This window comes from Pseudophryne corroboree, chromosome 6, assembly GCF_028390025.1.
Source record: "Pseudophryne corroboree isolate aPseCor3 chromosome 6, aPseCor3.hap2, whole genome shotgun sequence".
NCBI classification, from domain to species: domain Eukaryota; kingdom Metazoa; phylum Chordata; class Amphibia; order Anura; family Myobatrachidae; genus Pseudophryne; species Pseudophryne corroboree.
In genome coordinates, this window is record NC_086449.1 from 530,165,364 (window position 1) to 530,178,079 (window position 12,716).

Below are 12,716 nucleotides of genomic sequence, written 5' to 3' on the forward strand. Positions count from 1 at the left end.
TGTGCTACTAAATGATTTGAGTTTCGCAGTTGATTGATTAAAGAGATTGCAATTCCTTTCCCCTCTGTCTGATGGCCCCCCAGGTTTGGTCACACTATGTTTTTCTTCTACTCTTTCCTTCTTTTCATATCTTGCTCTTTTCTATAGTTCTTCTATTGTGTTACTTATATTACTATGATTACACTCACTGTTTAGACATATAACGAGTAGGTATTGCGATGATTCCATAGAACACCCTATCAAGGTGTGCGTTTGCACTGTCTTCCAGTGTTCAGGGTGGCAAGTTATCCTGCTCCTTATGGCTAAAATGCAATTGACGTTAATTATGTGTCTTGAAGCTCTTTTGTCTAATGTGATGTAATCTTTATATTTTCCTAAATAAAAACAGATTATACAAAAAAAAAATGTATAGATTGTAAATATGTTTTGTGAGATACATTTGATACATGTATCAGGTTTGAAGCAAGCTGTGATAGAACAGTCTGTTGCCAATTAGATCATGAAATGTTTACTGTAGCACAAAGTATTTCAGGAGATGTGTGCTGATTTTGTGGGAGATAGCTACCCATTTACTCAAGTTACTTTAAGTATGAGAGGACAGTGCTGCAATGATTAGGAGAACAGAGGCAATCAGAAAGCAGTATGGCCACCATGCATCAGCGCAATGTCCCCATCCCCTAAGGGTTTGGTCGGGGAATAGGGAAAATTAAACCTGTTTAAAAATCCCGATCCTCGATCCCATCCAAAAATCTGGGATTTTTAAAATGAAGAATTTCCCCATTCCCCTACGGATCACTGATAAGTCGATTCTGGGAAACGGGATTTAGATGTATGTGGCAGAATATTAGATAATGAAAGGTGGAGAGTCTTCCAACACCAAAGAGAAGTAATGTGGCAATTTCCAAACTGGAAGTTGTGGTGTTAAGTCTAGCTCTAGATATTAATTTTTTTATATGTCTGACTTGCTTCACATATTCCTTCCATATATAGCAATGCATTGTACACTAACATGACTTTTCATTCATGTTTTTCTTAGTTATGTGCAGAACACAGCTGCCTTCAGGGAATTGAAAGAAAGTAATTGTATTCCTTTTCCTCAAATAACTCCTATACTGTTTATGTTTACTAATATAAGCAGTCAGTGCTCCACAAATGGCGGCAACACTGTGTAAGACTGATAAGGCGTCCAAATGTCCAGGAATTTGTATTTTTTTCTGCAGACTACACAATGCATGAATGCAAAGTACAGTCAATCTTTCCATATTTCACTGATATGTTATCAAAATGAAGCATTTCCCTGAATGTTACAGTCTGACATTCCTTTGATATCATTTGTTCCTGGCCGTATACTTGAATTGTTGATTACAATTTTTCTTTTAAATAAGTGCCTTGTGGTGATTTCATGTGGGTTTTGACCAGCAACCAATATGACAGTTCTAAATTCTCACTGTTTCAGATGGTATTAATCCATAAAAGACTTGAGCATTATGAACCTGAATTCAATTACCCATGAAAACTTTTCACAGGTGAAAAAGGAAGGTTTTAACTCCAGTGGTTATTCATTTGCACTCCCTTTTTCAACCGACAGCCTTGTGAACGCCCATTAAAGTAGCATGTTACCAGGCATTAACATGGGTTAACGGGTGTTCACGGATTCACGTGTTAACAGGGTCACAGCACCTGTTAACCCACTAATTATCAGGGATTTGTGTTTGAGCCATTGAGGCAGGTGAAATAAAATCCCCAGTAACGTCTGGCTTCTGGGCTAATTGAATAGCCCCGAGGGATCAATTAGCCCACATTAAAGGCCAGTACTGACGGGATGTGTGCTGAGCGATCTTAACACAGACCGCTCAGCACACATCTCTCCCCCGCTCAGCACAGCGCGATGTGCTGAGCGAGGGGGGACGACGACGGGGGGCCGCTCACTTCACACAGCGCTGAAGTGAGCGACCCGCTAGATTGAGCCTGCATTCAGGCTCAGTCTAGCACCGGCGATAGCGATGCGTTGGGCTGCGCATCGCTATCGCTGGGGCGCATACACACAACAGATCCGTGCTTAAAATCTAAGCAATCTAGTCAGATTGCTTAGATTTTAAACACAGGTCTCTCCGTGTGTACCCCCCTTTATTCACCGCAGCTAATTTAATTCTGCATAAATAGTATGAAATGTTTTTTTTTACAGTTTCACGTAAATTTCATTTATTATTATGCTTTATAAATATGGCGCCACAAGGGTTCTGCAGTGCCTTACAAAGTACATAAACAAAAACAGCAAAACAAGAAAACAGTGACTTACACTACAAGACAATGCAGGACAAGTACATGATTTATAAACTGTTGCATCAACGTCCATAACGCAGGACTCAAATAAGCAGCTCGCTGTCTGAGAGGAATATCATAGGCGTGCAACCACAACTGAAGTACTGTTACACTCCCCTGGTGATGTGTCCTGTTCTGTCTAGGCTGCTTCTTCAGATATGCCGGTTAGAAAGAATATATTTTGTGGCTGCTTGATCCATGGTGGCAAAATACCTTCTGATGATCATCATCAGCAGCTATAATCTTTGCTAATGTAAACACAAAACAAATGGCAGAATGTAGATTTTCTGTTGAGGGTGACATATGTAAATGTGATTCAAGGTGCGGACATTGATTATTGGGGGTGAGGGGGGGGGCATTTACAAACTTGCAGGAAGCTGTAAGACCTCTTTACTCTCATGAAGCAACTTGTTTTTATATTCTGACATGGTACCTTTTGCATCTTGACTTTATTTGACGATCATTAGAAGCACAAACATACAAAGTAAAAATAAATAAAAATTAATGCACAAATGAGATATATAAATTAAAGACAATTCAAAATAATACTATCTCCTACTATCACCACTGCTGCCCAGGTGATGTATTTATGATCCCGGCTGTCGGAATCCTGGCGGTCAGCATACTGACACTGGGATCCCGGCCGCCAGAATGCTGGCAAGGGGCCCAGGACTATACCCACTCATGGGTGTCCACGACACCCATAGAATGATAATAGAACCTGTGGCGAGCCTTGGGGCCCGCAAGGGGCTTCCTTGCGCTTGACCCCCTGTCGGCGTTCTGGCGACGGGGATCCCAGCGTCGGTATGCCGACTGCCGGGATCCCAACCAGTGGTCACCCGTTCCCAACCACTGCCTCTTCTGGATTTGCCCCGGATAAGGGGCACAATGGCACCCCCCTGTTTTGCATGCAGCGATGCTACGTGGTGCTGAAAATATACCCCCTCCAATTTTTTTTTATAAGGTGATGTGGCCATGCCTCCAACAAATAGGCCGTGCCCCGGAAAAGTACCTGGGCTCTGCTCACCTCTCTATGGCCCTGACTATCAAGCATACTTACATATGGGGTCATTCCGAGTTGTTCGCTCGTTGACGATTTTTGCAACGGAGCGATTAAGGCAAAAGTGCGCATGCGCTAAGTATTTTAGCACACAACTTAGTAGATTTACTCACGTCCGAATGAAGAATTTTCATCGTTGAAGTGAGTGTTTCTGGGCGGAAACTGACCATTTTCTGGGAGTGTGCGGAAAAACACAGGAGTGCCAGGATAAAACGCGGGAGTGTCTGGAGAAACGGGGGAGTGGCTGGCCGAACGCAGGGCGTGTTTGTGACATCAAACCAGGAACGAAACGGGCTGAGCTGATCGCAGTGTAGGAGTAAGTCTCGAGCTACTCAGAAACTGCTAAGAATTTTCTATTCGCAATTCTGCTAATCTTTCGTTCGCTATTTTGCTAAGCTAAGATACACTCCCAGAGGGCGGCGGCCTAGCGTGTGCAATGCTGCTAAAATCTGCTAGCGAGCGAACAACTCGGAATGAGGGCCATAGTCTCTTAGAAGTTGCTGAAGATTTTTCAGGTAGTCCCCTGGACCCTGAAAATGGGCAAGGTAGGGAGAATAATACAGCGAATTGCGGGTCCGTAGGGAGGGGGCAGGGTCAATATGACATGATTTAATAAGAATTGTCATATTATCCCCACTCTATCCCTAAGGACTGACAATTTGCGTCATTATGTTGCGATGGGGGTAGGGCCTAATGGCATGAAAAGCCTAGCCCCACCCCCAGATTAATCACCTGCATCTCATCTCCGAACTTCTACCGGAGAGGAGGAGGATTAAGTATGTAAGTATGCTCTCATGAGATTTTTAAGATGTAAATGAGTTTCCAGTGGAGATTATTATATATCTATTTGAAAATGTTTTTATTTTTTGTCTCAAGTTGCAAATTATTTGCACATGTGACTTTTCGCAGTCGGCATCTTTTTTTCAGTCCCAGATATGACTTCAGGCAGTCTCTGACTAGGGTCCAATACTAGGGTTGAAATAGTCAAGGAATCATGGGAAGTGGCAGTTGGGGAACAGTTGCAGCAAAAGTGCCATTTGGGTGTGGTGTGGCACAGTTTGCAATTTCTGCCTGTTGCGGGGTTCATGGTTGCATGCACTCTGACCTTTGTGTAAGTGTAAAGTTAATAGTGATGACTGTGAACGTTTGGTTGCAAATCGTAAGAAAATATCCATTTATGACAAATGTCTAAAACTGATGCACCAGTGTATTAAAAGTGATTGCGGACTGCGCTACAAACTCATTTTACACAATAATATCACATACTCAATTGGAAATGGTGACTTGTGAACATATATTCATAAGTATTGTGATTAAAAGCAATAACATGTTAACATGTTATATTTGCATCTGCTTAGCTAAGCATTGCAAATGCACCATTCCACTTGGGTACTTACCATGCAGAATGTCTTCATTGTGAATAAATCAGAGTTAGAATTATTCTACCTTTACGGTCAGTGATGTGCGCTTATGGTAGGCAGGGGAGGCAGAGTCTCACCGATCATAATCTAGTATACACCAGAAATATAGAATTATTAGATTAAATTAAGATATTAGAATAATACAATACAAAGTTGCTCTTTAGAAATTATAAATGTAGGTATTATTCATATCGTCTTTGTAATATTCTAATCATATCTATAGTAAAAAAATCAGCAAAAATCATAAGTATCTGCATGTAAATCTGGCTCTGATACTAGCTAACGCCTCCCCAGCCATTGGCCTCACCGCAACTCACTGGTTAGGGTAGGCTGTAGTGTTGACCTTTCCACCGGAAACATTTATAGTGAACGCAGTCATGACAACTGTCAACTTTGCAAACCCTGTCAATATTCAGACCGTGTCATCATTCTTGTATTTCACACCTGAAACCAGGCCTCCAATTACAATCCAGTCTCAATGCAGCCAAATATGGCAAGGGAAGGGAGTCTCAGCCAAGCGGCATACTCGCAGCTTGAGATTTGTATATGTGACTGACTTTGAATCGTCCAGGAAGATGTAAATGGATTGAGCAATCGCATTTTGCGGTACCTGATGCAACTGGCTGAACAAGGCTCTCTGCAAATGAGTAGGATGAAATTAAGTTAATTTAGTAGTTATAGGGGTATACTGTAAATCCTTATCAGTATTTTTTTTGTTATGCTTTTATCTATTACCTTGAATTAAAATAAAAAAAATAAAAAAAGAGAGAAAAGAAAAAAAGTAGCTCTGTTTATTTTACATTGAGAACAGAATCCGGATCTGAATATTCTTTAAGTGTATAGCAGTGGTTCTCAAACTGTATGCTGTGGCACCCTGGGGTGCCTCGGGACACTTGCAGGGGTGCCCTGGGTTGGTGGTCAAGGACCAATTCAAATTATTTATGGTTAATGTAATAGACAAAACGAGTGTTTGTGGCTGCAAATCATAACATATATAGACAAACAAGCAAATCCTGTCCCCCACCACACAACTGAACCTAAGGATGACATATAAACACAATTTACTTAATTTCTTTCTAAATTTCTCAGTAAGAAACTTTTGGCCTAGGGGTGCCGTGGAAAAAATTGTGATCCTGTAGGGTGCCATGATTCAGAAAAGTTTGGGAACCACTGGTGTATAGGGTTTGTATTGCTGACGTTGCAGTGGCTGAGGAATTAGTGGAGTGTATGAGAGTCTTACCTATATATAAGGAGTACACCACTGTTTTTGTTTCTTCCTAATGTAGATTGCCTGTACTGTAACCTATAGAATAAAAGAGACAAAAAAAAATTTGGTCGATTGTGACTTAACCCCTTGAGGCGTGCCTGTTTGGTATCATGAGGCTTTGCTGCTATGTGGTGCTAAAGTCCCTGTTTTTATCATTGTCTCTGAGAACATGGAATGCCATGGGAACTGCAGAAAACTCATCATGATGCATCTAGTTTTGTGAACAGAATAGTAATGAAGGCTCTTGGGTGATATATGAGAAGATAGCTATCAGAGATTATGTGCATAATATTAAATGTTGTGAGAATTTCCCTTCTCCCAGCTGCATTATGTGAATGCACAAGAAGCAAACTGGCTTCAGGTGGTTTTTCATTGAATCAAAAAAATATGTGCATTTTTTTTTTAGCACAACTAAATGCAGAAAAACAGAAATTATTTTTAAAGTGACCTCTGTTCGTACATGCAATCAGGGTAGCCATCAGGGGGGGGGACTGTGGGGACTGATGTCCCGGGCCCTTACAGAGAGGGGGGCCCACCCCTGGCTCCTAGCACCAATACCAGGATAGCTGCACCAGGCTGTGAAACAACAGTGGGCTGATGCACAGGGAGGATTTCTTAAAACGGGTGTAGTATGGCTGACCGGCGGTCTCCTGACCGCCGGTCAGCTTACCGACGCTGGGATCCCGGCAGCATACCGACGCCGGGATCCCGGCGGGGAGGGGCGAGTGCAGCAAGCCCCTTGCGGGCTCGCTGCGCTCGCCACGCTGCGGGCTCGGTGGCGACCTATGGTCGCCACGGGTTCTATTCCCACTCTATGGGTGTCGTGGACACCCACGAGTGGAAATAGTCCCTGTTGGTCGGCATGCCGACCATCGGGATAGTGGGGGTCGGGATGCTGGAGGAGGTCATGTGACCGTCGGTCACATGAATACCACCCCTTGAAACAAGTCTTCCCTGTGCATCAGGTCTTTGTGAACTGTTCCTGTAGGTCTGCAATGCTCCACCTATATGTAACATCGCAATGTATGACATCACATAGGGGTGTAGCAGTGCGGCAGAATCTTTTTTTGGAGGGGTTGAGGAGACCTGTCTCTTTTATCATTCCCGGGCCCCACAATTTCTGATGGCAGCTCTGCTTGCAATTAACCAAGTTGTCACTCTTTTCTACTCTGAAAATCAGGAATCAGCCCATGCAGAAGGGATAGTGTAAAACCTTTTCACTTTTTCTGACTAGTGGCAGTCATGATGATTTCTTTAACAGTTACTGGTATTTCACTGAGACTGCTGAGAATATGATACAGCAGAAACATGATTTGTAAAATGGTTGATTTAGTCATCATTATGTTGTGATTTCACGTGCCTGTTTTGGGCAAATGCATTTTTTACAGGGTCGCATATGGATTTGCAGATCAAAATGGTAGAGCCTGATAGTAGGTGGGTGGCTCAGGGGCATTCATTTGTCAGTGCATGCTAGGTGAGGGAATATGCAGTAGTTATAGAAGCACACAAATTAGGTAATTATATAAAGCACACTTATAGGGGTATCACCTGTTTTGGTGCTGGTGCCGGTTATTCCAGTGAGGAACATCTTGCACCATCCAGTTCCTCCTTTTGGGGAAGAAATGTTAGTGGTACATTTTGACTGTTTCTTAGTTAGAGGTACTTGGATTCTGATGTGCCCTTATAACCAACCTTTTCTCCCTCCATTGCCCAGCATATAATGTTGATTCAGCCTGAGGCAGTAATCTATATTGTGGAATGGAAGCTGCATTATATAGTCATACCTCTCTTCTTTACTCCGACATACCCAATATTTCACAGGTACCCACTTATTGCACACATATCCTTTCTTCTCCCACTTATACAAATCTCCAAATCACAGACACTATTGCAGAGGCCCCCCTCAGAAAGACTGTCCCACCCTCACCTGTGGAGGTGGTGGTGCTTTATTGCAGAGGTACAGGAAACCCCCCACCTCCACTATCAGTTTTGCATGCAGCGATGCTACGTGGTGCTGAAAATATACCCCCTCCAATTTTTTTTTTTTTATAAGGTAGTGTGGCCATGCCTCCAACAAATAGGCCGTGCCCCAGAAAAGTACCTGGGCTCTGCTCACCTCTCTACAGCCCTGACTATCAAGCATACTTACATAGTCTCTCAGAAGTTGCTGAAGATTTTCAGGTAGTCCTCTGGATCCAAATGAGCAAGGTAGGGAGAATAATACAGCGAATTGAGGGGGCAGGGTCAATATGACATGATTTAATAAGAATTGTCATATTATCCCCACCCTATCACTAAGGACTGACAATTTGCCGTATTATGTTGCGATGGGGGTAGGGCCTAATGGCATGAAAAGCCTAGCCCCGCCCCGCCCCCAGATTGATCACCTGCATCTCATCTCCGAACTTCTACCGGAGGGGAGGAGGATTAAGTATGTAAGTATGCTCTCATTAGATTTTTAAGATGTAAATGAGTCTCCAGTGGGGATTTTTATATAATGGGGCATTGACAATGCGTTTTGTGGGGTGGATGCTCCATTTAAAGGGCCTGGTTCAAACAATGGAGGCGTGTCTGGACCGTTGCTAGGGCGGATCACAGCAGCTGCCTGTCGTCATACGCAGCCACTCTGACCCATAACATGGCGGGTAGCCGTCTGCCTTCGCAGCTAGGCTGTGTGTGCAGAGGGCTACTTGAAACATGTCTGCAGGAGGGGGGCTGGATCCGGCGTGCTGGGCAGACTTTCCCTGTGCTGGGCGTCCACCCCCCACCCCCCTTCCCTGCGTATTTTCGCACATCTGTGATCAGGTTTGAATTAGTTGGAAATGTTTATAAGATGCTGCTTTCTCTGAGTGTGAAAATCATGTCACAGTCATATATGTGGATGCAGCAAGCAGTGTGTACTGTACCACTTTGATGACAGTGTTTGATGACTAGTTTCAGTATCATTTCATATATTGATGTAAGCTAGTGAGACAGTTTCTGTGTAACTGCTGGCAACAAGTTCCAGCAGGCCTGCCTCATGCTTACTTCTACTCTTGTTTACCTGCAGAGAACTGGTATATATTTAAGAAAAGCCGGGAGCCATAAATCTTTATTCTGAAAGAGAGAGAAGGCGTGGGTTTACTTCAGGCAAAAATATTTTGTTTTTAGAGACAAAACAGGAGAAATTCTGTTATTACATTTGGATTCATAAAGACGCTGTTATGGGCTTCTCGGGAAGTGTTCTGGCCCTTTTAGGTTGATGCTGATAACAATAAGAGGAAAAACAACTTTTAATGTAAATTTATTGTTGTTGCATTGCCTTAACATCATACTTGATTACTTTTGAAAAAGCATTTCATGGAGATAGTGAAAGTGACACCTATCAGTGCGGACGTGTACTGCTACATCTGAGAGGTGTGTCATAAATATGACTAGCATCCAAATGTAAATGAGCCCCAAAGTTAGTAAGATCTACTTGTTTAAGATAATACACTGATATTATTCAATATTTGTTAGTGTATTGTGATTTACAAGAGGTTCCATATACTGTAGGTGGCCACAAGTAACCTTATATGAAATGCATGTAGCCATAGGGATCATTGTGCCTTATAACCAATGCAGGGAAATTGCACCTATGATCCCATTTGAATGTATGTACTTTATCTCTGATTCCCCCATTCCCCCCCAAGAATGTAACAGTTACATAATGTGGATAAGGGAGATCATTCCAACCCGTTCGTAGGCAGCGGTTCATCGCTGCAGGTGCAAACAGGTTAGAACTGCGCATGCACGGTGGCTGCATTGCGCACGCGCGTCGTTGCCCGGCGACGCAGCGGCCAGAATAAAGAAGAAAGTGATCGCTAGCGCGATCGCAAGAAGATTGACAGCGGGGAGGCGTTCCGGGGTGTCTACTCACCATTTTCCGGGCGCGGAGATCCGAACGCAGGCGTGTCCAGGCGTTTGGAGGGCGAACGTCTGACGTCAAATCCGGGACCTTCAATGCTGGATCGATCGCACAGGGTAAGTAACTGCAGGGCTAGTCTACTTCTGCACAAAATTTTTTTAGCGTAGCAGGGCTGCACAAGCGATCGCAGCCCTGCTATGCTAAAATACACTCCCCCATAGGCGGCGTCTAGTTGATCGCACGAGTAGCAAAAAGTTGCTATGTGCGATCAACTCAGAATAACCCCCTTGGTGTGATCAGGCGAGATTGCTGGTCTATTCAGGGAGATTGCTACTATTTCAGGGAGTCTCCTGCAGAATGTGAGAGGGTAGGCAACTATGCTTAACATGCACATATATCTATGTAGTATGTGTCTCTTGTGATTAGTTTTGTATGAAGCCCCCAAAAGGCTGAGTTCATTATTAAGATTGGAACCAGTTAAATGGGCTTTTGCCCTTTATACAAAACCAGTACAAAAAAAGTAGACACTTATAAAAACAAAATACAGTTGAATTGAATACATTAATCCCTATACCCTTGTTCACGACTTTATTAAATATACAATAAAAAGTTATTTTATTCTTTCTTGACCCTTCGTAGTTCAAATAGCAAACACTCTATAGACAATCCATAAAAGAATCCATTAAAGACCATCCGCTACTGTACATCATGAAATCTGGTTGAATGTTTTTGGGGCTGCTTTACATTTGGTAGTTAATAATGCATTTACAGCTGGGTACACACTTGTCCAATCCACAGACTGACCAGTTGGTCCGACATTGAACAAGTGTGTACCATCCCCCGACTGATCCGCTCACCCAATACTTGTCACCTGTCTGGTCTCCTTGTTTTTAAACATGCTTAAAAATAAGGAGGCCCAACTACTGACCAGCCAACCAATTACACAGTGTGTAGGCTGCTGAGACCAAAGCTGGCAACCAATCTCCAGTCCAGGCAGCCCAGTACACCATCTGCTGTAGCTGGCAGCTGGGCATGATGGTGGTGCCAGATCCAGAAAAATTCTGCCACCTAAGGTAGGACCATGCAGAGGCTGCGGGCGCAGAGGCAGCCACTGCTACAGGGTTTGGCAGTGGATGTAGGGCAGCGGTGGTGGGTTTCCACTGATACCCTACAGTCACAGTGGTGGTGTATCCATGATTGGCTTGCTAGTGTCGACATTTTTAACATCCAAAATGGCCACAGCAAGCCAATCGCAGCTTACCCCATCATAGCCCTACCCCCTTGGGCAAGCTTATATTAGCCAGTGCAAGGCAGTGGCTGTCATTCCAATGGCAGGAAGGCACCAAGCAAGACCTCCTGAAGGCAGAAGATGGGTGAGGCAGCGGCACCCAAAAGAACTTAACCACTTAACTGATGTGTTTCCCCTCCCCCCCCACCCCCCAACAAAAAAAAAAACCAACGCTCTGAAATTGTCGGGGGGGGGGGGGAGGCGGTTATGAGTGAATTAGGTGAAGAGCATGAATTTAACCATAACCAAAATAATTTTAGTTAACAAAAATAAAAATAATAATTTCCCCAAAACATCGGAACGTTGGTCGGGAAGATCGGTAACATCAGAACATCGGTAACATCGCAACTTACTTTTTACCCCCAAGACAGCTGCCAGGTACACAGGGGGGATCTGGGGGTGGCTTGGGGGGGTTTGTTTTACACTTTCTCAGTGGTTGCCATTGTCTACAGCCGCTGGGTGGGGAGTCATGCCGTGCTGACCGATCAGCAATGATTGGCAGCACAGCAACACTGAGGGGAGGGTGCGGGGAGGCAGAGGGACCTTCCTGTCCCTTTGACAGCAGCAATTGCGGGAAGTTTCTCTTCCTTGCCGCTGCTAACACTCTTTATCTGACTGGTCGTACAGGATGCAACCAGGTCAGATAAAACACTTGCTGGTGTGGTCCCATCTGATGCAACCATGCCAGGCAAGTGGTTAAAGGGCCATTGGCCTTCAGGTGAAAAATGTGGTAAGAGGAAATGGCACAATCATGGGCGCTATACACTTAAAACATATACTGTATGTACAGATGTGCCCACTTACATCTTTTCTATTTTGCTCAATTAGGCACGCCATGCATAGCACGTCTAAGCTTTTTTTATATGAGTAGCGAGTGAATGAATTTCTGTTTGCAATAATAGAATATGTATAAAGTAGCATATTAAAGAAGCAAATTAAGAATAATCACAAAGCATGGATAAATCTCAGACTATTGCATTAAAAGCCGTGCCATACATGGCATGATAAAGGAAAGGTGTATGTACATACATTTATCTGCCTAGGAGGATAAATAACAGTCCTATAACACTCGCTGCTTAACCAGTGATATTAGAATTAGGATTATACTCAACATTCATATTTATGTGTATGACAATCTTCACACTTAATTCCATGATTGATGAGTATAATTACAACGGGTACCTCAACTAATAATTGTTGTTATCTAAACTGACTTGTCCTGATTTATATGGAAGATACAGTGTATCTTGTTTGCAACACACTGACTTTATCACTCATTCCTCTTTTGAAGCCCAATCAAACCAATTTATTGTAAAAATGTTTTGGGGAGAATAATAAATATATAGATACTTTGAGTGTGACATCAATTGAGAGTAATGGTTGGACAATTTATGAATTATATTATGCCAACAATTATTAAAACTTATAGGTGTGTATTTGATAAGAAAATTAAGGATTTGTACCCTGTTCAA

At 43.2% G+C, this 12,716-nt stretch overlaps 1 protein-coding gene and 1 long non-coding RNA gene across 12 annotated transcripts in view; one reads left to right on the top strand and one right to left on the bottom strand.

Moving 5' to 3' along the window:
• NTN4 (netrin 4) overlaps positions 1-12,716 on the top strand; it is a 233,671-nt gene that overhangs the window by 95,899 nt on the left and 125,056 nt on the right. The gene's annotated exons all lie outside the window — the stretch shown is intronic.
• LOC134932819 (uncharacterized) overlaps positions 1-12,716 on the bottom strand; it is a 221,135-nt gene that overhangs the window by 69,467 nt on the left and 138,952 nt on the right. For 3 of the 7 annotated variants that reach the window (XR_010179495.1, XR_010179489.1, XR_010179492.1), the window contains 4 exons: positions 9,114-9,166; positions 6,044-6,106; positions 5,121-5,440; positions 4,780-4,890 (listed from right to left, as the gene is read on the bottom strand). This is a non-coding gene — a long non-coding RNA (uncharacterized LOC134932819). Of the gene's footprint in view, positions 1-2,206; positions 2,770-4,779; positions 4,891-5,120; positions 5,441-6,043; positions 6,107-9,113; positions 9,167-12,716 lie in introns of those variants that run through there. The other 4 variants (XR_010179496.1, XR_010179491.1, XR_010179494.1 and 1 more) reach the window with 4 other exon arrangements.